Here is a 26,693-nt window from a genome sequence, read left to right on the forward strand (position 1 = left end):
AATTTTGCCCCACAGGCCACCAAGCCCAAATACTTAGTGGCCAAAATGGAAACGGGTAAACAAAAACAAAAAACAAACAAACAAAAATAAAGAAAATTAAATTCTTCACAACTACTTCCTTCTTTCTTGAGCACAACAAATGAAAAGAACAAACAGAAGTCAAAAAATCTAGATATTTAGACGTTATACTCCAGCCACTTAAACTTTTGATTGTATTTATGCCTATGTTTTTGTTATTCTATTTTTTTTTTAATAGTCCACCTTTTGTGTTTCTGCATCAAATCCTGCAATCATATTATCAATCTGAGTAGGCTTAGTTGATCCATACTTGAGTAGCTTTGACATAGTGGAAGCTACCAGCTGGCTGCTAAGACTAATGTCGTTGTACTGTTTGACCTTTTTATAGCATTTTTAAGTCAAACACATGAAAGACTGGGCTGTCTGTGGAACAGTAGGAATCAGGACATTTGTGTAACTGTTAAATAATTCTGCATTTGTGAGCATGCGCAGTGGCCACAGGGAAATGTCTACATGGGATATTTGTTGGCCACAGTGGAACATTTATGGTCATGAGCCATGAGTCTCATGTTTTTCCATACCGCTAACTTCAAACAAGCAGATGGATCCTCTTGTGGACCGTTAGTTTCCACTCGTATGTCAGTGAGTGTGACCAACTCAGAGTTGTCCTGAAAGAAATTGTGTGCACAAAACTTGGTTCCACATTACTTTTTAATACCATATTTTCTCGTATGACTGCCTGCACCAAACCTCACTGTGACTGTTCGATGCAAACATACATACCATTCTACCTCTAGTCTGGTCAGATCTGGAAGATGTACCACCTAGGCAGACAACTGGCCCACCACCACCTCTCAATAGTAACCTTCTATCTGGAATTTAGATTTTTTTTTTTTAATTACGACAAACTACAGCTACTGGTAAACACTACTAAGTATGACTACTTAGAAATACTACTACAATTTACTACTACAACAACACTTAATTTCCGCACCAAAGTGTCATTCACAACCCAGGCCTTGTCGAGTCTTATTACTCATCTGAGTCTTCTGCATTCCCTCAACTGTTGCTTTAAAAAAAATGGGTGTCGGTGATGGATCTCAGACTGAAAATCAGTCACAGAGCATATCCTGAACAATTCAAAACATGCTCTGTGACTCCCGTAACTCCAAAATGTGGTGAAGAAGTGTGCCAGAGTTGTGCTACAAAGGTGCATATGTATGCATCTGATGCAATGATTTTGTTGGGAAAAGCAGTTTTCCGACAGATGCACAGCAGTCCTGTCAGAGTCCTACCATAATTAGTTGATTTTCTGAAAATAGGAAGTCTTATGAATTTGTGCCATATACACACAGCCATCCTACAACAATGGTGCCACCATCATGCAGTGCTTTTGCAATCACTGCAATGCAGTCTTATATATGTGACTGCAGTTTTATCAGCAACCATATTCTTGAGGGGGCTGTGATGGAGGGCTTAGGGAACTGTCCATTTGACTCATATGGATGATGGAGGCAACATAGTGTGGGATGACCATATGTATGCAGCATGAATTCATAAATCAGTAGTCTTTTTTGTCATCACTCCTGTTGAAGCTGTCCATCAAGGTGAACTGTGGTGGTTTTAGTGATGGAGGATTTAGGATGTCTGCTGCAAAACGTGCATGTCTGCAGCAGCACATGCATGCTTACTGCAATGAATATAGGAGGACACACTATGCAGCACACACAAAGGCGCACCCTGATGCAATTTTTCCAATATGCATACTGACATATTTGTCTCATAGAGATGTGTCATCATCTGGACACCTGTTTGACTAGGGTGAGTGCTGTAAGCTGTGGCCAGAGCTGGGTTGCTGGCACACAGCTGGCCTGACAAAGAGGTGGGCCATGTCGCAGACCAAGTGGGAAAAAGATCAAATAAACATGAGTCCAGTTTTCACTGGATTGAACACTCACTCATTGCTGATTAAAATGATGCTGTATATTAAGATTCCTAATTGACAGATTTCCAAAAAGAGTGTCTGTGGTGCAGAGACATGCAAAGATGTACAGACACGCTCGAGATGAAGTCTGGGTGCAAGCAACACAGGAACACTAATGAATTGCCACTGAAATGACTGTTTAATTTAATATTATAATTACTATTTGTATAATACACTCCATTTCATTCCGCAATATTTTGGTTAAAAACGGGTCTGGTTTCTCACATTACTGATGTGACGTGAATCGTGTTAAGCAGAATGCCAAAGCAGCAAAATATTTACTCTTCTTATTATGTGTGCAGTATGATTTTTTTTTTATCCTTATATTTTATTGAACAAACTGGCACACAACAAAGAAATGAACAAAATCGAACACCAAAAACAGACCAAAGGAGAAAAAAAAAAATAAAAAACAGAAATAACTAAGATAAACACACACAGAGGACCAATCAACAACTCACAATAAAAAAGAACCACTGCAACTACTTGAGTGGCAGGGAGACAGGCAGATGGCAAAACACAATCAAGACCCCCACAGCAGCATTATCCAAATTTCACTCCATTACATGAAGGGAGATTTCTCCAAGTGAGAGGGAGATTTCTCCAAGTGAGAGATGCTTTACATAATTAATCAGTGGCTTCCAGCAGAGATACAACCTATCAGAGAAGCCTCTGATTGTGTACTTATGTATTTTTTTTTTCATTTCAAAAGAAACAAGACAGTATGCAATTAAATGAGTGTAGCAAGGGCAACTTCCACAAAAGCTACATTCTGCAGTGAGCAAGCAAAGAGGTAAAGGCAATGATATTCTGTGAGGGAGGACAGCTACAAATAGCTATGTGGAGGGGAAACATTTTTTTTCAAATCTAGAGTCTTTGGGATTGTATCCAAAAAAGTATACCAGCAGTTCAACAATTTCAGACACAACCAGGACATATGGGTCAAGTCACATGGGGTTCTGAGAACATCTAGAACAGGGGTGAGCAATTTGTTCCAGAAAAGGGCCAAGAGGGTGCAGGTTTTCTTTGAAGCCACTGACTCCACCAGGTGATGTCACTGATTAATATCACTTTGAGCAGATCAATCAATCAATCAATCAATTTTTTATATAGCGCCAAATCACAACAAACAGTTGCCCCAAGGCGCTTTATATTGTAAGGCAAGGCCATACAATAATTATGTAAAACCCCAACGGTCAAAACGACCCCCTGTGAGCAAGCACTTGGCTACAGTGGGAAGGAAAAACTCCCTTTTAACAGGAAGAAACCTCCAGCAGAACCAGGCTCAGGGAGGGGCAGTCTTCTGCTGGGACTGGTTGGGGCTGAGGGAGAGAACCAGGAAAAAGACATGCTGTGGAGGGGAGCAGAGATCGATCACTAATGATTAAATGCAGAGTGGTGCATACAGAGCAAAAAGAGAAAGAAACAGTGCATCATGGGAACCCCCCAGCAGTCTACGTCTATAGTAGCATAACTAAGGGATGGTTCAGGGTCACCCGATCCAGCCCTAACTATAAGCTTTAGCAAAAAGGAAAGTTTTAAGCCTAATCTTAAAAGTAGAGAGGGTGTCTGTCTCCCTGATCTGAATTGGGAGCTGGTTCCACAGGAGAGGAGCCTGAAAGCTGAAGGCTCTGCCTCCCATTCTACTCTTACAAACCCTAGGAACTACAAGTAAGCCTGCAGTCTGAGAGCGAAGCGCTCTATTGGGGTGATATGGTACTACGAGGTCCCTAAGATAAGATGGGACCTGATTATTCAAAACCTTATAAGTAAGAAGAAGAATTTTAAATTCTATTCTAGAATTAACAGGAAGCCAATGAAGAGAGGCCAATATGGGTGAGATATGCTCTCTCCTTCTAGTCCCCGTCAGTACTCTAGCTGCAGCATTTTGAATTAACTGAAGGCTTTTTAGGGAACTTTTAGGACAACCTGATAATAATGAACTACAATAGTCCAGCCTAGAGGAAATAAATGCATGAATTAATTTTTCAGCATCACTCTGAGTCAAGACCTTTCTGATTTTAGAGATATTGCGTAAATGCAAAAAAGCAGTCCTACATATTTGTTTAATATGCGCTTTGAATGACATATCCTGATCAAAAATGACTCCAAGATTTCTCACAGTATTACTAGAGGTCAGGGTAATGCCATCCAGAGTAAGGATCTGGTTAGACACCATGTTTCTAAGATTTGTGGGGCCAAGTACAATAACTTCAGTTTTATCTGAGTTTAAAAGCAGGAAATTAGAGGTCATCCATGTCTTTATGTCTGTAAGACAATCCTGCAGTTTAGCTAATTGGTGTGTGTCCTCTGGCTTCATGGATAGATAAAGCTGGGTATCATCTGCGTAACAATGAAAATTTAAGCAATACCGTCTAATAATACTGCCTAAGGGAAGCATGTATAAAGTGAATAAAATTGGTCCTAGCACAGAACCTTGTGGAACTCCATAATTAACTTTAGTCTGTGAAGAAGATTCCCCATTTACATGAACAAATTGTAATCTATTAGACAAATATGATTCAAACCACCGCAGCGCAGTGCCTTTAATACCTATGGCATGCTCTAATCTCTGTAATAAAATTTTATGGTCAACAGTATCAAAAGCAGCACTGAGGTCTAACAGAACAAGCACAGAGATGAGTCCACTGTCCGAGGCCATAAGAAGATCATTTGTAACCTTCACTAATGCTGTTTCTGTACTATGATGAATTCTAAAACCTGACTGAAACTCTTCAAATAGACCATTCCTCTGCAGATGATCAGTTAGCTGTTTTACAACTACCCTTTCAAGAATTTTTGAGAGAAAAGGAAGGTTGGAGATTGGCCTATAATTAGCTAAGATAGCTGGGTCAAGTGATGGCTTTTTAAGTAATGGTTTAATTACTGCCACCTTAAAAGCCTGTGGTACATAGCCAACTAACAAAGATAGATTGATCATATTTAAGATCGAAGCATTAAATAATGGTAGGGCTTCCTTGAGCAGCCTGGTAGGAATGGGGTCTAATAAACATGTTGATGGTTTGGATGAAGTAACTAATGAAAATAACTCAGACAGAACAATCGGAGAGAAAGAGTCTAACCAAATACCGGCATCACTGAAAGCAGCCAAAGATAACGATACGTCTTTGGGATGGTTATGAGTAATTTTTTCTCTAATAGTTAAAATTTTGTTAGCAAAGAAAGTCATGAAGACATTACTAGTTAAAGTTAATGGAATACTCAGCTCAATAGAGCTCTGACTCTTTGTCAGCCTGGCTACAGTGCTGAAAAGAAACCTGGGGTTGTTCTTATTTTCTTCAATTAGTGATGAGTAGAAAGATGTCCTAGCTTTACGGAGGGCTTTTTTATAGAGCAACAGACTCTTTTTCCAGGCTAAGTGAAGATCTTCTAAATTAGTGAGACGCCATTTCCTCTCCAACTTACGGGTTATCTGCTTTAAGCTACGAGTTTGTGAGTTATACCATGGAGTCAGACACTTCTGATTTAAAGCTCTCTTTTTCAGAGGAGCTACAGCATCCAAAGTTGTCTTCAATGAGGATGTAAAACTATTGACGAGATACTCTATCTCACTAACAGAGTTTAGGTAGCTACTCTGCACTGTGTTGGTATATAGCATTAGAGAACATAAAGAAGGAATCATGTCCTTAAACCTAGTTACAGCGCTTTCTGAAAGACTTCTAGTGTAATGAAACTTATTCCCCACTGCTGGGTAGTCCATCAGAGTAAATGTAAATGTTATTAAGAAATGATCAGACAGAAGGGAGTTTTCAGGGAATACTGTTAAGTCTTCTATTTCCATACCATAAGTCAGAACAAGATCTAAGATATGATTAAAGTGGTGGGTGGACTCATTTACTTTTTGAGCAAAGCCAATTGAGTCTAATAATAGATTAAATGCAGTGTTGAGGCTGTCATTCTCAGCATCTGTGTGGATGTTAAAATCGCCCACTATAATTATCTTATCTGAGCTAAGCACTAAGTCAGACAAAAGGTCTGAAAATTCACAGAGAAACTCACAGTAACGACCAGGTGGACGATAGATAATAACAAATAAAACTGGTTTTTGGGACTTCCAATTTGGATGGACAAGACTAAGAGTCAAGCTTTCAAATGAATTAAAGCTCTGTCTGGGTTTTTGATTAATTAATAAGCTGGAATGGAAGATTGCTGCTAATCCTCCGCCACGGCCCGTGCTACGAGCATTCTGACAGTTAGTGTGACTCGGGGGTGTTGACTCATTTAAACTAACATATTCATCCTGCTGTAACCAGGTTTCTGTAAGGCAGAATAAATCAATATGTTGATCAATTATTATATCATTTACCAACAGGGACTTAGAAGAGAGAGACCTAATGTTTAATAGACCACATTTAACTGTTTTTGTCTGTGGTGCAGTTGAAGGTGCTATATTATTTTTTCTTTTTGAATTTTTATGCTTAAATAGATTTTTGCTGGTTATTGGTAGTCTGGGAGCAGGCACCGTCTCTACGGGGATGGGGTAATGAGGGGATGGCAGGGGGAGAGAAGCTGCAGAGAGGTGTGTAAGACTACAACTCTGCTTCCTGGTCCCAACCCTGGATAGTCACGGTTTGGAGGATTTAAGAAAATTGGCCAGATTTCTAGAAATGAGAGCTGCTCCATCCAAAGTGGGATGGATGCCGTCTCTCCTAACAAGACCAGGTTTTCCCCAGAAGCTTTGCCAATTATCTATGAAGCCCACCTCATTTTTTGGACACCACTCAGACAGCCAGCAATTCAAGGAGAACATGCGGCTAAACATGTCACTCCCGGTCTGATTGGGGAGGGGCCCAGAGAAAACTACAGAGTCCGACATTGTTTTTGTAAAGTTACACACCAATTCAATGTTAATTTTAGTGACTTCCGATTGGCGTAACCGGGTGTCATTACTTCCGACGTGAATTACAATCTTACCAAATTTACGCTTAGCCTTAGCCAGCAGTTTCAAATTTCCTTCAATGTCACCTGCTCTGGCCCCCGGAAGACAATTGACTATGGTTGCTGGTGTTGCTAACTTCACATTTCTCAAAACAGAGTCGCCAATAACCAGAGTTTGATCCTCGGCGGGTGTGTCGTTGAGTGGGGAAAAACGGTTAGAGATGTGAACGGGTTGGCGGTGTACACGGGGCTTCTGTTTAGGGCTACGCTTCCTCCTCACAGTCACCCAGTCAGCCTGCTTTCCCGGCTGCTCGGGATCTGCCGGGGGGGGAACTAACGGCGGCTAAGCTACCTTGGTCCGCACCGACTACAGGGGCCTGGCTAGCTGTAGAATTTTCCACGGTGCGGAGCCGAGTCTAAAATTCGCCCAGCCTGGCCTCCAAAGATATGAATAAGCTACACTTATTACAAGTACCGTTACTGCTAAAGGAGGCCGAGGAATAACTAAACATTTCACACCCAGAGCAGAAAAGTGCGGGAGAGACAGGAGAAGCCGCCATGCTAAATCGGCTAAGAGCTAGTAGCTACGCTAAGCTAGCGGATTCCTAAAAACACGCAAAGTGAATAATGTGTAAATAATTTAGAGGTGATTCAGCAGAAGGAGTGCTTTAGTTAAGGCACGTAAAGATTACACTGGGAAACAAATCATAATCTAGATAACTAGATCAATCTAACTGTGCAGATTAAACAGCTAACAGATACAGAAAAACACCGCTGTGCTCTGGAACAGGAAGTGATACAATACCGCAGTGAGAGCCAACCACCAGTAGAGATGGAATCAGATGGAATCACTTAATCAGTGACATCACCTGGTGGAGTCAGTGGCTGCAAAGATAACACCCTTTTGGCCCTTTCTGGAAGAAGTTGCCCACCCCTGATCTAGAACATACCTCCGATAGGGTAATCTGCAGTTCGTTCTCCCTGTTGGCCCTTATTTTATTAATGACTAATTCAGATACTGAATAGAAAAGATCTATTAAAAGCAATAGTGCTCCATGGTTAGATGAGGAGTTAAAGACCCTAATGAAGGATAGGGACACTGCCAAGGAAGTGGTTCTCAAATCTAAACGTTTTATAGATAGAGCATATCAGAATCAGAAGTTTATTGCCATTGCCAGTGAACAGGATTCACAGACTAGGAATTTGCTTCGGTACAATGGTGCAACATTAAGAAGAGATAAAATTCTACGATAAAATATAACATATGTGTCAAAATAAGATAAAATATAAGATAAAAAAAAAGAAATATGAAATATGAAAGGCTGTGTGCAACAGAAAAACAGAGAAACAGAAAAAACAGTGCAGTGGGAGGAGGGCAATTAAAAACCAAAGTACATTGTCTAAAGTGACCCGTGATAAAATGATAAAGTGACAGAGTTAAGCTTAAGGTGACTGAGTTATGAGGTGTTCATGAGTCTAACGGCAGAGGGGAAGAAACTGTTCTTATGGCGGGAGGTTCTGGTCCAGATGGACCGTAGCCTCCTGCCCGAGGGGAGTGGTTTGAATAGACCGTGTGCAAGGTGAGAAGGGTCAGCTGTGATCCGACCTGCTCGGCCCAGAGTCCTGGAGACGTGCAGGTTGTGGAGAGATGGAAGGCTACAGCCGATCACCTTCTCAGCAGAGGCCACAATGCACTGCAGTCTGTGTCTGTCCCTGGCTGTGGCCCCGGCGTACCACACCGTGATGGAGGAGCAGAGGATGGACTCGATGATGGCCGAGTAGAACTGCACCATCTGCTGGACAGGCAGCTTGGCCTTCTTCAGCTGCCGCAGGAAGTACATCCTCTGCTGGGCCTTCTTGATGAGGGAGCTGATGGTTGACTCCCACTTGAGGTCCTGGGTGATGGTGGTGCCGAGGAAGCGGTGACAGACCACAGTGGTGATGGGGCTGTTGGTGAGGGCGAGGGAGGGCGGGGGGCTGTGGCTTTCCTGAAGTCCACGATCATCTCCACTGTTTTTTGGGCGTTGAGCTCCAAGTTGTTGCTGCTGCACCAGGTCACCAGCCAGTCCACCTCCCTCCTGTAGGCAGACTCATCCCCATCTGAAATGAGTCCAATGAGGGTGGTGTCGTCCGCAAACTTGATGAGCTTTACAGAGTCGTGGCTGGAGGTGCAGCAGTTAGTGTAGAAGGAGAAGAGCAGAGGGGAAAGGACACAGCCCTGTGGAGATCCTGTGCTGAGAGCCCGAGTGTTCGAGACATTTTTTCCCAGCCTCACACGCTGACTCTGGTCCGTCAGGAAGTCTGTGATCCACCTGCAGGTGGATTTGGGCACGTGGAGCAGATATTATTGCAGATTAAGAAATAAAGTGACAAAATTAAATAATACAAAAAAGAAAGCTTACTATGGAACAAAGATCTGCAATTCTTTGAATGATAGCAAGCAACTATGGAAGGTATTACAGGAATTGATGTGTAAAAAGCCCAAAAAATCCAAATATGTATGTGGAGGCTGTTGGGGCTTTATTAGGAAACCATATGATATTGCTAATCACTTGAACAATTTCTTCATAAACAAAGTTGTAAATCTGAGATCATACATGACTGTAAAAGATACTAACTGTTTTAACAATGTGAAAAAAAAAAAATTATGAGTGAGAAAGCTTGTCCTCTGGAGTTCAACACTGCAAGTGAGGAGAATGTGGAGAAACTGCTACTCTCTCAACCTGATGATAAATCGCCTGGTGTTGATTATCTTGATGGCAAAATTTTCAAAATTGTTGCAAATATTTTGAGTAAACCAATATGTCACATATTTAATACAGCATTGCTCAGTGGTGTTTTTCCTGAACAATGGAAAATGTCTAAAATTGTACCTTTACTAAAGGATGGAAAGTTAGGGTTCACTGCCTCTAAATGCAGACCAATTCATATTCTCCCTATTTTAAGTAAAATATTTGAAAAGTTACTGCTTGATCAAATGTTACAATACTTTGTGACAAATGATCTGCTTACAAATTCACAACATGCCTACAGACCTGGTCATTCAACCAGTACTGCATTAGTGCACATGGTGGATCAGTGGCTAACAGACATGGATGATAGAAAACTAGTGGGTGCTGTACTTCTAGATTTTACAGCTGAGTTTGATGTAATTGACCATGAAATCCTGTTGTTAAAGCTGATTTATTATGGGTTCTCATCTAAGTCTCTGTCACTGATAAGAAGTTACCTTACTGACAGAACGCAGCAAGCATTTTTTAATAGACGTTTTCCTAATCACAAACATTTATCTTGTGGTATTCCGCAGGGTAGCTGTTTGGGTCAACTCTAATTCTCAGTTTTTGTAAATAATTTGCATAATGTTGTTATGACTGCAGATGTAGTATTATATGCAGAAGATGCAACTTTGTTCTGTGCATCTCATTCAGTTACTAATCTTGGCCAAAACGTACAAACTCAACTCAGTGCTTTTATTAATTGGGTTAAGGAGAATAAATTGGTTCTAAACATTTCTAAAACCAAATGCATTGTTTTTGGTACTAAATATATCTTAATTAGGCCTTGTGACTTAAATTTGACTATCAATACAACTATGGTAGAGCAAGTGTTCAAGACTAAACTCTTGGTTGTTAAGTTAGATAATCAGCTCTTATGGTCTGATCAGATCAATTATATTGTGTCCAGGATGGGTCGAGGTGTCGCTTTGGCTCGAAGGTGTGCACCATACTGTCCACCCTTGGACATGAAAACAGTGGCCCAGTCCCTGGTTTTGTCACATCTGGAGTACTGCTCAGTCATTTGGTCTAGTGCGAGACAGGGGCACCTGAAAAAATTGCAGCTTGCGCAGAATAGAGCTGCCAGGGTAGCCCTTGGTTGTTCTCATAGAACATGTGTCAATGAGATGCACATCACCTTAGGGTGGTTAAAAGTACAGGATAAGTTAATTAAATATAACAATACTTTGTCATATGCACACTGCCATATTCAAAGGGTATCCAACTTTCTTTGTAGACAAATTGGTGTACAGTGGCTATAGTCATCAAGATGTTACTCAGCAGGTTAGCTTTGGTCATTTAATCATACCTTTCTCAAAATCCAACTGTATGACGAGAACAGTGTTATTTAGATCCTGAGAAGCATGGAACCATTTGCCTGGGGGGATACAGCAAATAAGCTATAGATATTATTTTTAAAAGATTTTAAAACAAAACTGTATGAATGAACTAAAAAAAGGATAGACTTTTGACTGAGTTTAATGTTGTGAAGTATCATGAATTGAATCTGTTAACTGTATGCCCAGACCCACCTGACACAGACAATGATTGTGAAACAGCGTGTGAAGCAGACAAACACGGTGCTTGCTGTTATTCCGTGAGGGCTAACAAAACAGCTTCAAACCTTGGATTTCATTGTGAGCAGAGTGTTTAAGATGACGCTGAGAGCTGTGTGGGAGCACTGGGTGAGCGACGGCGGAGGATTAGCATCTGCACTTGGAAGGAGCTGAAATCTGAAGTGTATAGCGTGAAGAGAAGAGGGGCCAGTACTTTGCCCTGTGGTGCTCCGGCTCTGCTGATCACAGTGTCATGGTGTCCGTCAGCCTGGCATACTGCAGCCTGTGACTAAGGTAGCAGGAGATCCAAGTGATCAGGCAGAGGTCCACTCGCATTCTATTCAGTTTGTCCTGAAGCACAAGGGGCTGGATGGTGTTGAAGGTGCTTGAGAAATCCAGGAAAAGAATCCTCACTGTGCCACTTCCCTTATCCAGGTGGGAGTGGGCTCAGTGTAGGAGGTAGAGGATGGCATCCTCCACACCAGCACCTGCTGCTATGCAAACCGCAGACAGTCCTGAGCATGTTGAACCTGGGGTTTTCGTTCTGTAGTATGGTGGAAATAGCAGAAATCAATGGATACCCTGATTCTGGCACTTAAGCAGTTGATTGAGCTTTCAATGTCTGGGTTTGCAATTGTCCTGAGTCAAGATTAAGATTCAAGGTTATAATGTCTTCCTAGACTCAGCCATCAAAAATATATTTGTGGTGACCATGTGGTCATTTAACATCTGCAAGAAACCCTCAAGTGACAGAGTGGGGTCATTTTAGACCTCAAACATATATGTTGTTGCATCATTGCTGCAATTCAAATGGGGAAAAAGGTTCCCTACCATGAATTTGTCAATCTGTTTGTCCTGCATGTGGTCATAGAATTTTGCATGGATTGGCCGATCTGTCTAGCAATTATAATAACATTTTGTGCAGGGTCACTTATGACCCCATTAAGATCTATGAGATTTTCAACATTATAGCTTTCGGTGGTATTGTAATTTGCGAACTCTAATCATTATATTTTACTTTTCAGCAGGGAAGCATGGCCAACATATGTAGAATAGCAAGATTTACAGCTGCACAAGCATTGAAACTTATTCTTCCTGCTAGGAGTGAGGATGAAAATAGCTCCACTGATGGAGATGAGTCAGTATCAGACAACGAAGATTGTATCTTTGAGATGTCAGCTTACCCTTATATTGAGTCGTTATCCTACCACATTGCAATACATATTGTACTCAACAAAACTTTACTTTTATGATGAATTGTTTTCATCTTTGATGCAAAGAAATACAAGGAAACAAAATGCAAAGAAATAAAGGTAATATGCACCATCATACATCACTGTGGACCAGGTCAGAAGACAGCTGAGGCAGTTTTATCCCAGGAAAACTGCGGGCCTGGACAAGGGGTGTCCCCAGCTACTGAAGACCTAAGTGACTAAACTGGGAGAACCGGTACAACTTATCTTCAATGTTAAGCTGCAGCTAGGGAGAGTGCCCACCCTCTGGAAGTCATCATGCATCTTCCCAGTTCCAAAGAAGTACCGGCCTAGTGAGTTAAATGACTTCCAACCAGTGGCACTCACTTCACACCTGATGAAGACATTGGAGCGGCTCTTCCTCAGCTTTCTCAAACCCCAGGTGCAACATGGCCAGGACCGTCTGCAGTTTGCATATTGGGCAAGTGTTGGTGTGGAGGATGCCATCTTCTACCTGCTACACTGAGTCCATTTGCACCTGGTTAAGGGAAACAGCACAGTGATGATTCTCTTCCTGGACTTCTTGAGTGCCTTCAACACCATACAGCACCTTGTGCTTGAGAACAAACTGAACATGACATGAGTGGACCCCCGTCTGATCCCTTGGATCTCTAGGTACCTCACCAACAGTGCCGCAGCATGTCAGGCTGAGGGACACCACATCTTGCACTGTTATCAGCAGCACTGCAGCACCCCAGAGCACAATGCTGGCTCATCTTCACTTCACCTTGTACACCTCAGATTTCTGCTACAACTCTGAGCTGTGTCACATCCAGAAGGTTGCAGATGACACAGCCATTGTTGGATGCATCAGGGATGATGGAGGAGTACAGGAGCCTCATGAAGGACTTTGCTGTCTGATGCTACACAAACCATCTACATCCCAACACCTCAAAGACAAAGGAGCTGGTCATTGACTTTGGGAAGTCCAGACCAAGACCGTAACCAGTTCTGATCGAGGGAGTTGAGGAAAGGACAGAGCAGGCTGTACTTCCTGAGGTTGCAGTCATTTAACATCTGCAAGAAACACCTGTGGATGTTCTATCAGTCCATGGTAGCCAGCATCCTCTTTTACACTGTGCTGTACTGGGGGGGCAGCACACTCAAGAAGGACATATCCAGACTGGACAAACTGATCAGGCAGCTGCCTCTGTGGTTGGCATGAATCTGGACTCTCTGGTGAACATGACAGAGAAAAGAACACTGGACGAACTGGACATTACGGATGATGGCAGTCACCCTCTGCACAGTGTCATCAGCAACCACAGGAGCCTTTTCAGCCACAGACTGCTCCTTCCCAAGTGCAGGACCAACAGACTGAAAAACTCCTTTGTCCCTTAGACCATCAGACTGTACAACTCCTCACTTGAGGGAATGAGTAGTAACAGGAAGACAGGGGACAGGAAGGAGGGGAACACTAGTAGCCAGTAATCCAGTACCAAGCAGTATTTCTGGTATTTATATTTGTATTTACATTTTGCAAATAGTTTTGTACTTCTACTTTTGATACTCTGTGTGCTTCTTACCCTGTGTGCTGCGATATAATGCTGCTGGAACCTCAGTTTCCCTGAGGGAGTATTCCCAAGGGATTATTAAAGTTCTGTCTAATCTAATCTACCTTTACATGATGTAACACACAATGTAATCTGTGTGTTTTTTGTCTACTTTTTGGTGAAATAAATACCAAATTCCATACCTTACAACATTAGATGAGGGCAACTACATTAGGGAATGTAGTAAATATGAAGAACCCTACAAAAAAAAAAAAAAAAAAAAAAAAATATATATATATATATATATATATAGAGAGAGAGAGAGAGAGAGAGAGAGAGAGAGAGAGAGAGAGAGAGAGAGAGAGAGAGAGAGAGAGAGAGAGAGACCAACACGGAGGTGGTTTTGTCCCGCGCCATGAGCGGCACAGTGGCACATTCATCTGCTTCTTTTTCCATGAAAAAAACTCCTGTAACAGTGGAATGTGCCGAAAAAGTGCTGATGTCCATGCCTTCTGCCTTTTTGTGAAAGTCAGACGACGTCCCGGATCAACAAAGCCTTCACGTTGGAAATGATCTGGTTGTTTCAGCAGCGTCTGAGCCTGTCGATCGGCGCTCGGAGCGCGCCACGCTCTCAGACGCTGTGGGCGGTCTTTAAACCGGCTGGAGCACTCCTTAATCTGTGTAATCCCCATAAAATCGTCCCTGAAAGCCATATTAATTTTCCAAATGGTGTCCACCTGGAGGTCTCTCACAGTTTCAGGAAAAAATTGATGCAGCAAAGCTCGAAATCATTCCGCCATTTCCTTAATGACGAGACGGGTGGACCACTGCTCACTCAAAGCCTGCTCACAGGCGAATGACGCAACCGACAGGCGTGAAAAAACCCACGCATGCGCACGAAGGTTCAAGCTTGGCACACACTCAATCACAATCCAACCTGTCCACCACAGCCAAGACCAAAGAGCTGTCTAAGAACACCAGGGACAAAACTGTAGACCTGCGCAAGGCTGGGATGGAGTAAAAGACAACAGGCAACTGTTTTATATATATATATATATATATATATATATATATATATATATATATATATATATATATATATAATTTAATAAAAATAATTTATATGAACAAATTCCAATATAATGTCAGTGGGGCCAGAAACTACCCCACTTGGTCATATTAGTCACTAAAATAGCTTGGTTGCTTGAGGGTTAAAAATATTCTGTTTACCTAAATTGTAGTGTCTGGAGCATGGTTAGTTCAGCAACATAGCTGGTTGTTTTTATTTGTTGGCAGTGACATTCATGTCTCTAGGAACTTGGTCTCTGAGTTCAAGAAATAACTGGGAAGATTTCATAGAATCATAAAGTCACTGAAAAGAGGTGTTTTGAGTTCCAATACAGTACCATTGCAGAAGAATGAGGATCCTAGTCTTTTGGGTCCTGGTGCCTGCACCTTACATATGGCACCAGTGCATCCTCCGAGACCAAACATAACCATTGTGTCCCACATAGGTGTGCCATCATGCAGCAGAAGCTCTGTGCTTATCAAGTAACAGCCTGCATACAGCATTTCCTGAGAGACAAGACATGGACCAAGTCATTTATTCTTTGGATTTAATAAATCGACCTGTCAACTGAGAATTGCAATTAGTTATTTTGAAAAAAAATGTGCAGAGCATTCTGCACCTGTAATTTGTATCACAGCATTGAACTGGCTTTGGGTTTGTTTGAAGCCTCTCGTAGATAAATTAGGAGATATTCATCTTAGTGTGTCTTCTGAATTCTGATACTGTTTGGGAAAAAAAAAAACAACCAGCTATGTTGCTGACCTAACGATTTAATTTTAAAAAGATAAACATCTATGGCATCCATAGAATTATTACAAGCAATAACTACTTGTATAGATAGTGACATTTTAGTGACAGTTTAGATGGTTTACATTCTAGGTTCGGTTACTGTATTTAAACTTTCCTATCCTGCTCTAGTGTCACCCCAAATTTCATGATACCATCACAAAAATGTATTATATTTTGTGACTGTATCATGAACTACTATATTAAATCACTTTTCGTAACATCATCACATTTTTGCTATGTGATCGGGTTGCACTTGTAAATGCTCACAGGGATTAGTATTCAGGCCAAAAGGATTTGTATGGCATTTAAACATTTCCATCTATTATTTTGAAATTAATATTATTTGCAGATGACACCAATATTTTCTACTGTGGAAAAAATCTACAACAGCTTTTGCAGGTGGCCATAGATGAACACAAACAAATTATGATGAGATTTGAACTCATCCATACTCTTGAACATGCATAAAACTTTCTGACAAACTTTGCAGATATCAGCTGACAAGGAACTCATTTTGCTGTATGGAAAAAGGACGTCTGTCAAAAATAATGAACACAAACTGATCGCAGTTCCTCAACAGTGTGACTGTACAAACCTAGCCACATTGTTAATTACTGTTTCTTGCACAAGAATCATTCACAACAAGAGCACGACACAAATGGATGACGTCATTACAGGTCTGGCACAGAAGAAGATAAAAGCATTGTGAAAACTCTTTGCTTTGCTTTTTACAATATGCCTTGGGTCACGGAATTCATTTATTTTTGGTGGACGTTGAATAAACTTCAATTAAAAAATATAATGTAATTTTAGGTGTGTGTTTAACTAACTTTCTTCAAAAAAAGCGGGTGGGCAGATGCTCGGCACTGGGCCCTCAGATGCGTGAATACGGTAACATTATTTATGCAGCACTTTCAGGATTAATATTTTAGTCCTCGTGAGCAGGAATGCTACTGAGAAAAGCCATGAAAAATCTTTCTTTCCCAGATCGCAATGGACTCTCAGTAACTCTCAGCATTCGGCACAAGAACCTCCCCATGAACACATATGTAGCGAATCTGAAGCTCTAACTCAACAACATTACCTTAAATGCAGAGGTCTCTTTGGATGGCTTTGATGATGAATACTTTATTGAGCAAGTTAAAAAACATTTATACATTGCGCACATTCATCTTTGAAAATCCGTACATTACTCAAAGGGAGTAGAATGAAGTAAAACTTATATTTTCTACCCCCTTTCACATGTTTTATTTTCGACTACGCAGACAAGAATAAATAAAAAAATTTTGAGATCATATATACCTATATAAACACACACCTTGCATTATACATATCAACATGTATTTACATAAATACACTACCTCTATACACAAATACCCTTGCATACACCAATACACACACTAGATTCAACGAGATTTGACAGTATAACACTTTTAACCCACATACATGCACCCATGGGCACCCAGCCCATGCATGCATGCACGCACATTTACCTATATTCAATTAAACTTGATGATATATTATTTATTTATTTTTTTTTTCCCACACACATGTATCATGGGCAACTCGTGTGCATTCATATTTCCCATATGTCCGTCATGCCCAAATAATATAACAGTTTAGATCCACAAACATGCACACCTGTATGTATACTAAGAATTATGTTATTCAGTTTCATATTTTTTTAATATTTTGAGTTTTAAATTTCTTTTGAATTGATGTACTGTAGTACATACTTTGATGTCCTCAGTTAGGTTATTCCATAAATCCACCCCATGTCTCGTAAGGCACATTTGTTTCATTGTTGTACGAGCATACTGTTTTTTTTAAATTATATTTCCTTCTTAGATTGTAATCTCCCTCTCTTTCACTAAACAATTTTTGGAGGTTATCTGATAGTAGGTTATATTTGCATTTCGATCACAAGTTGTTCCAGGTTTTCCCCAGAACATACTATCGTTGTGTCATCAGCAAAGAGGATACATTTCAGTTTTTCAGAGATGAATTACAAGTCATTAATATAAATTAAAAAAAAGTTTAAGTCCTAAAATGGACCCTTGTGGAACTCCACAATGTATCTGTTTAAACAAAGATTTATATTCTATAGTCAAGCCATGGATACAATTCTGGTTGACCAATACTAGCTGTAGGCGAGGGGTTTCTCTTTCCATGAACTATGACAGACGTACTCAGAAATGGATCATTATGGACATAAATGCTCACATTATTCAAACCTCACAATGTCTACAATGTTCCTGTAATATTATTTTTTGTGTGTGATAAAGAAAATGCTACTAAAATAGCTTTCTTGATTAGTTTACAGGCTCTTTGTCATTGCCAGGCAGGATTTTGGAGTGACAAATGCATAATTTGGGGGGTTTCGACTTCAGGGGGTATGTACAAGGAGATTAGATGACATAATTTGGTCAGTGATTTGCATTTTCTTGTTAATAATACCCATCTCCATATTTTTAAGGGGGTATTTCAAAATATTTGTGTCAACGCCAACCCCTAGTAATGGATCATAGCAGATCCGTGAGCCTTAAGGACCACCTCCAATGTTCACAACACATGTGAACTGAAGATTAACTGCAAATACTTATAAAGGTACAACACAATCACTATCAGTAATGCAGAAAAGAGCTATAAGAATTATTCATAATACTGGCTATAGAGATTTTACAAATCCACTATTTGTACAATCCAAATTCTTAAAATTCACAGACTTGGTTCATTTTCAAACAGTACAAACTGTGTATAAAGCAATAAACAATTTACTTCCAGCAAATATTAAAAATATGTTTTTTAACAGATCAGGGGATTACAGTCTGAGGGGGAAATTTAATTTAAAGCATCAGTGGGCACGAACAACATTAAAAGGTTTCTGTATTTCTGTCTGTGGGGTGAGGATGTGGAACAGATTGGGAGTGGGGCTCAAGCAATGTCCAAGCATGAACCAGTTCAAACAGCGGTACAAAAATATGTTTTTTTCTGGGTATAGGGAGGAGGAAGGGTAATGAGGGTTCGGGTGTTTTTGTTTTTTTGCTTCGGCTTGTAAATATATAGTATTTTGTATGTAAGTAGGTATGTGTAGGTGTATATTTATGTTTGTGCATATATATGTGTATATATGTATATGTGTATATATGTGTATGTATATGTGTATGTATGTTGATGTGTGTATGTATATATGTATGTGTATGTGTATATATATGTATATATATATATATTGATATCGGTTTAGGTGTGTAGGAATCTATGTGTATATGTGGCAAAGGGTATTACTGGTTGTGGGGAAGAAGGGGTAGGGATAAATAAGCTGATGCTTCACCCTACCCCTTTTCGGACATGTTGGGTACACAGTAGGAACTTTTTTGTTGTTGTCTTTACTGATCTATCTTGTAATTGTTGTTGTATCAAATGTTCGAAATAAACAGTTTTCATTCATTCATTCAAAAAAAAAGTTTAAATAATTAGCATTGTGTGTCACAGTGACTTGTATTTAAAGTGGCAGCCTGTTAAGGTTGACCCAGAAATTGACAGATAAGGCCCAAAGTCCAGACACATCCTGGAGACAGAGAATGTTTTTTGCAGTTTTGATTCAAATGTGGTACAGTCTCAGTCTGAGTGGAAGCAGCTGCACATGCTCATTGTGCCGTCATGAATGCAGTCTATTTAAAATAACCTTGTGCACTGCTTACTACATCCTCCGTGCACTTCTAGTTTCCAAAGAAAGATAAATTAACAGAATCTATCAGAAGACACTCATACAAGACACTGCAGACATCCCCATATCTTATTTAAAAAAATAATCTGAAGGAATGAATTTAGATCACCCTTAAAGTTGTAAACTTAGATTATCTTTGCCACATTTCTTTTATTTTTTAAATTTCATGATTTTGTCAAAGATTATCACTGATACAGTTCATATCGCAATTTAATACAACAATTAAGTTTTATTTTAAAATGTAATGTAAAACACTGGACAGCTTGTTTTCATTTTTCATTCAAGACAACAGACAAAAAAGAATGTTGCAACATCAAATCATGAAGTTACTGACCATGGGGTCCCAAGCCCACTAAGCAGTGGGCTTGGGACCACTGGATCCTCGGTTCAAACCCCTGTCTGGCCAGAAAATCACCAAAGGCCCTTGGGTAAGGTCCTTTATTCCCAAGTGTGTAGTGAGCACCTTGCATGGCAGCAGTCTGACATCGGTGTGTGTGTGTGTGTGATTAGGTGAATGGGAGGCATTACTGTAAAAGCGATTTGAGCTTCTGATATAGATGGAAAAATGCTATATAAATGCAGTCCATTGACCATTCATGTGCAAGTGATGGCTCAGCATTCATTCAGATCAGTGGACCTGCAAGCAGATGCTTGGAAAAAGTCAGGAATAAATTATTTTCAGGAGATTTGGAATTTGTACCAGCTCACGAATATGCTTGTTGCATGAGAAGACGCACTTCACCCCCAACTCTTATTGTTTTGAGAGAGTCTGTCAGATTTCAGATTCTGATATGTGCCGAGTCTGCTTTCTGTACCAGAGGATGACACTATTTAAATCCTGCTATAAGTGCCGCTGTGATCATACACGTGAAACACTTCACGACTCTCTTTTAACTGGCGTCGTGCATGCCGCTCGGTTCAATGCTTTTCACACAGAGAGGAGATGACACACTTCACCCCCAACTCTTAATTTTTTTTTTTCCTGTGACTGCATCAGAATTAACAGTTGTCACTTCAAAAAAATTAATCATGACACAAAATCACACTTATGTAAACTTTGCAATTAATCTGTGGCTCTGTTCCATTCAACAGAGCGCTGGGATGTTTGCTCAGAGTGACGGAAACGCTGTTGGAAACATGAGAACTAATGAGTTCTTTGTTTTCGGCAGTCTCCGTAGCTGTTTGTTTTGATTGGTGTATGCTTGCAGATGGTTCACACAAGTGCACAAACTAATACAGGTACTATATGTCACATGACCTGTAATAGCCCAAATCTGAGTTGTTATGAATTCTATCCAAACTTGTCCTTTAAGAAAACTAGTGCAGTGCCTGTAGGAAGTATGCATTCCTATAGAACAGTGTGAGCTTTGTTGATGGTCTTAGTCGAATCTGGCGCGTGAGAATGTTTCACCTTGTGATAATAAAGCAAGAAGCGTCTGTGTGTCTGTGTGTGTCTGTGGCTCGCATATCTCTCAGAGTGTTTCTGTATTATTTATTTCTTTAATTTATTTCTTCCCTCTCCCCCATGACTGTGTTTGAAATAAACATCTGTTTAAGGCAGAGAGTGACTCATTTTTGTCAATGATCCATGTTGAAGATGGTGTATGCTCAGCATCCTGCTCTCATTGGAGCAACATTTCTGCTATTTTGGCATTGTGAGATCACCCACAGATTGAGCTCACCGGACTACTTTCGCCTGACCCAGTGTCCGGTTGTTTGCAAAATGGCACCGAATTTGTTGACATGAGAAGATGCTGCTTGATGAGTGTGAGTGCTGACTTACAATCATTTAGGCGTAAAAACACACAAGATACACAAGCTCAAATATCACAATTATCTGTGAGCTACTTTTGCGCAGGAATTCATCAAGCACATTGGCCGCAGGCGCGTACTAACACAGAATATACAAAAACTGTATAGACGTTCGGGAAAAACAAGCTTGCCATAAACTAAGGTGGTGGCGCTCGTGAGAGTATGTGAGAACGTTCCACCTTGTGCAGGTAATGATGTTGACTTCAAAATAAAGGTTTTGAAAATTAATCCCAAAATAATGTCATAATAAAAGATGCACATCATCATGATGTGCATCAAGCCATATCTGAAAGCTGAGGCCAATCTTACAAACAGTCAGAGAAATATGTGAGCCATACACACACAGAAGCATCTTGATATTGTACAACCCCAATTCCAATGAAGATCGGACGTTGTGTAAAATGTAAATAAAAACAGAATACAATGATAATGATTTGCAAATCCTCTTTAACTTATATTCAATTGAAGAGACCTCAAAGACAAGATATTTAATGTTCAAACTGATAAACTTTATTGTTTTTGTGCAAATATTTGCTCATTTTGAAATGGATGCCTGCAACACGTTTCAAAAAAGCTGGGACTGTGGTATGTTTACCACTGTGTTACATCACCTTTCCTTCTAACAACACTCACTAAGCGTTTGGGAACTGAGGACACTAATTGTTGAAGCTTGAAATTTGGAATTCTTTCCCATTTTTGCTTGATGTATGACTTCAGTTGTTCAACAGTCCAGGGTCTCAGTTGTCATATTTTGCACTTCATAATGCCCCACACAATTTCAATCGGCTGTCGCCTGCAGTCCAGACCTGTCAGTTGTGCAGAATGTGGCTTGGCATTGTCTTGCTGAAATAAATAGGGATGTCCCTGAAAAAGACATTGCCTGGATGGCAGCATGTGCTGCTCCAAAACCTGGATGTACCTTTCAGCATTGATGGTGCCATCACAGATGTGTAAGCTGCCCATGCCATGGGCACTAACACACCCCCATACCATCACAAATGCTGGTGTTTGAACTTGCGCTGGTAACAATCTGGATGGTCTTTTTCCTCTTTTGTCCAGAGGACATGACGTCTATGATTTCCAAAAACAATTTGAAATGTGGAATCATCAAACCACAGCACACTTTTCCACATTGTGTCTGTCTATTTCAAATGAGCTCAGGCCCAGAGAAGGCGGTGGTGTTTCTGGATGTTGTTGATGTATGGCTTTCGCTTTGCATGGTAGAGTTTTAACTTGCACTTGTAGATGTACCGACGAACTGTGTTAACTGACAATGGTTTTCTGAAGTGTTCTTGAGCCCAAAAGGGAAGCTCCTTTACACAATGATGTCAGTTTTTAATGCAGTGCCGCCTGAGGGATTGAAGGTCACGGGCAGTCAATGTTGGTTTTCAGGATTGCCACTTACGTGTAGAAAGTTCTCCAGGTTCTCTGAATCTTCTGATTATGTTATGGACTGTAGATGATGGAATCCCCAAATTCCTTGCAATTGAACATGGAGAAACATTGTTCTTCAACTGTTGGACTATTTTTTTCATGCATTTGTTTACAAATTGGTGATCCTCGCCCCATCTTTGCTTGTGAATGGCTGAGCTTTTTTGGGGATGTTCCTTTTATACCCAATCTTGGCACTCACCTGTTTCCAATTAACCTGTTGACCTGTGGAATGTTCCATACAGGTGTTCTTTGGGCAAACATCAACTTTCCCAGTCTTTTGTCCCAACCTTTTTGAAATGTGTTGCAGGCATCCATTTCAAAATGAGCAAATATTTCCACAAAAACAAAAAAGTTTATCATTTTGAAAATTAAATATCTTGTCTTTGTGGTGTATTCAATTGAATATAGGTTGAAGAGGATTTGCAAATCATTGTATTCTGTTTTTATTTGCATTTCACACAATGTCCCAACTTTATTGGAATTGGGGTTGTAGATAGATGTTATCTGGCATGATTTATGCTACTGAAATTGTTATATGGCTGGGGGGGGCCTGGCTGCCGGTTTGTTTGTCTGTTTGTTTTCCTCCCAGGTGGCGTGCATTTGGGACTGAGTGGCTGTGTTGCTGAGGCTGTCAGGACCTCACCCTGATCACCTGCGACTCGTCAGGACTCACAGCTGAGGTGCATCTGGATGGATTGGAGCATGTTGGCATTTAAGACTGGAGTGCACAGTGTGTATTTGCCAGAGACTCGACCTTGTGACCAGACGGGTGAGATCGTCGTCTCGGGAGCCATCTCATCAGCAGCGGACGCTGAGAATGTCCAGGTTTGATGCACAGTCTGTGAAAGAGGAGGGGGTGAGGTCTCACGCTCGTCAGCACACTTCCTGAGGTACGTTGGATTTTGTGACTAACAGTTATACAGTCAGTAAATGTGGTGTCCCTCACACCTTATTGTATTGAGCTGTATGTTAGTCATGTATCAGCTTCCACTGCGGTGGAGTTTTGTGAACGGGATGTTCCATGCCTGCAGGTTGGGAAGCTGATCAGTAATCATGCCAGGAGGTGTTTGCTGTTTGTACACCTTTAAGTGTTCTGTGTGTAGAGTGTGGACTCACATAATGGTTCCTTCTTTCACAGACTCGGTTGTTGCGGCCACCTGGGGGGTGTCGGCGGGGTCCTTGGGTCCGAAACAGCTTCTGGCTCCGGACCGTTAGCGCTGCTGGGAGCGCACCACGCCAGGCCGCATCTTTTTGTTATCACATTTTCACTGTTATGTATTAAATTCAGTTAGCCTTTGTACCGGGCTCTGCTTATTTCATACTGGGTCCTTCAAACGCTGGTTGGTTCTCCGAGCTGCGTCCGACACATAACAGTAGTCTCTGGCCAAACATCACGGACCCAGCGTTAGCAGAGACGGTAACGCGCCGGGAAGGCGGCAGCAGACGTTCAGTGGTTATCCGGATCAGTTGCGGGGCTCTCCGCCCGGAAGGTGCGTGTGTGAGACCCATTACTGGATACTAATTTGTGCTCTCTTGCAGCCGTGTTCCTGTGTTGTGCCTCATCCGTGGATCGTGGTGGAGTGTGACTGGCGACGGCTTCGCGTCACACTCCGACCGGATGGGAGGTGTAAACGGGAGCTGCAAGAGTGCGTTTGTAATGGGTTCACGCGCACGGCGGAGCTCTGTTAGCACGGGTCGCTGGGCTTCCTGTGTTACAGTCGTAGCCCCGTTTCCCCGGATAAAGGTAACTACTGCGTCTGTTGTATCAGCTCCGGCGTTATTTAGTTGAGCACATTTTGGTTGTGTGTTGCACTCAGCTGCGCACACAAAAGCAGCTCGTTTGTTTTTTTCTGTCGCCCAAGGGGTTTTTTCATTTTTAGCACTCTGGTTCCCCCTTGTGGTGACTGAATCACGGTACCGTCAAGCTCTGGAGTAGGAACAGGTGTGTTCCATTTGGTTGAGCTTGACGGTATAACTCACTGATTTGTTTTGTTAGTTTATTTTGTGTGGGTGTTTTTTGAGTTGGTTTTTGTGTGGGCTTTTCTTTTTTGTTGTCCACTATTTGTCTGGGGGTGTGACCCTGTAGCCTTTGCTAACCAAGAACAAAAAAAAAAAAAAAAAAAAAAAAGAAAAACGGGGACCCAAACAACTGTGTGTTGGTCTGTTTTTTTTTTTTCTTTTGTTTCTTTTTGTTTCACATCCCCAGGGTTAGATGGAGCGGTCCCCTGGGGGGTGATGGGGTGGTATTTGGGTTGTTTTTTCTCTTTGTTTTTTGTTGTGCCCTCTCTTCTCCTCTGACTCCAGCCGGGTGTGCCGTAGTGTCGGCATTGCTGGAGGGGTGCAGTTAGGTTGTGCTGGGCGTTTCCCAGGTGGCCTCTGCACCCGGGAGGGGAGGGGGGGGGGGGGGGTTTGGTTTTTTTTTTTTTGTTTTCCCTCCCCCAGTTTCCGCCCTCAGGGTTTGACTGTGGTGTCCTCTGGGGGGGAAAAGGCGTTGGGTCCATCTAGCCGTGGACGGCCGGGGCTGGGTCCATTGGTCGTGAGGGGAGGCGTCTCCTGGGGTTGACGAGTGGTCCTCTGGGGGGCGCTGGTAGTCCCCGTGGGTGACGGTGGATCCCAGAGGGACCTCGGCCGTGGTTATTACTCCTGGAGCTGGCGGGTGGCCCTCTGGGGGGTGTTGGTCCCTGCGTGTCGTTTGGGGGGGAGGAGGGGGGGTATTTTGGCATTTTTGTTTGTGAGTTTACATGTGGGTTGTTTTTCTTTTCTCCCCTTCCCTGGGGTTTGATGGGACGGTCCCCTGGGGCGGGGGGGGGGGGGGGTGTTTTGGTTGTTTTGTGTTATGACTAATCACACATGTTTGGTTAAAGGCTGACCGCACAGGTGTAGGAACTCCTGGCCACACCTGTGCTGAGACTGTCAAACAAGGGCAAAGATGCAGCCAGTTCAACCAGTCTGTTGGAGGACGAACGCAGACGCGGTTTCCAGCCATGGTCCCTGGAGGGGGGTGTTTCTCCTGGGCCAGGTGTGTGTGGTCGCCGGGAGGCTTCCCGTGAGGGTGGGGTACTGTTATATGGCTGGGGGGGGCCTGGCTGCCGGTTTGTTTGTCTGTTTGTTTTCCTCCCAGGTGGCGTGCATTGGGACTGAGTGGCTGTGTTGCTGAGGCTGTCAGGACCTCACCCTGATCACCTGCGACTCGTCAGGACTCACAGCTGAGGTGCATCTGGATGGATTGGAGCATGTTGGCATTTAAGACTGGAGTGCACAGTGTGTATTTGCCAGAGACTCGACCTTGTGACCAGACGGGTGAGATCGTCGTCTCGGGAGCCATCTCATCAGCAGCGGACGCTGAGAATGTCCAGGTTTGATGCACAGTCTGTGAAAGAGGAGGGGGTGAGGTCTCACGCTCGTCAGCACACTTCCTGAGGTACGTTGGATTTTGTGACTAACAGTTATACAGTCAGTAAATGTGGTGTCCCTCACACCTTATTGTATTGAGCTGTATGTTAGTCATGTATCAGCTTCCACTGCGGTGGAGTTTTGTGAACGGGATGTTCCATGCCTGCAGGTTGGGAAGCTGATCAGTAATCAAGCCAGGAAGTGTTTGCTGTTTGTACACCTTTAAGTGTTCTGTGTGTAGAGTGTGGACTCACATAATGGTTCCTTCTTTCACAGACTCGGTTGTTGCGGCCACCTGGGGGGTGTCGGCGGGGTCCTTGGGTCCGAAACAGCTTCTGGCTCCGGACCGTTAGCGCTGCTGGGAGCGCACCATGCCAGGCCGCATCTTTTTGTTATCACATTTTCACTGTTATGTATTAAATTCAGTTAGCCTTTGTACCGGGCTCTGCTTATTTCATACTGGGTCCTTCAAACGCTGGTCGGTTCTCCGAG

At 42.0% G+C, this 26,693-nt stretch overlaps 1 protein-coding gene across 1 annotated transcript in view; it reads right to left on the reverse strand.

Annotated features, from left to right (window-relative positions):
* The window catches only part of cntn5 (contactin 5), a 918,586-nt gene that overhangs the window by 625,063 nt on the left and 266,830 nt on the right, over nt 1–26,693 (reverse strand). The window lies entirely within an intron of this gene.

Source organism: Thalassophryne amazonica, chromosome 4, assembly GCF_902500255.1.
Source record: "Thalassophryne amazonica chromosome 4, fThaAma1.1, whole genome shotgun sequence".
In the NCBI taxonomy this organism is placed as follows: Eukaryota; Metazoa; Chordata; class Actinopteri; order Batrachoidiformes; family Batrachoididae; genus Thalassophryne; species Thalassophryne amazonica.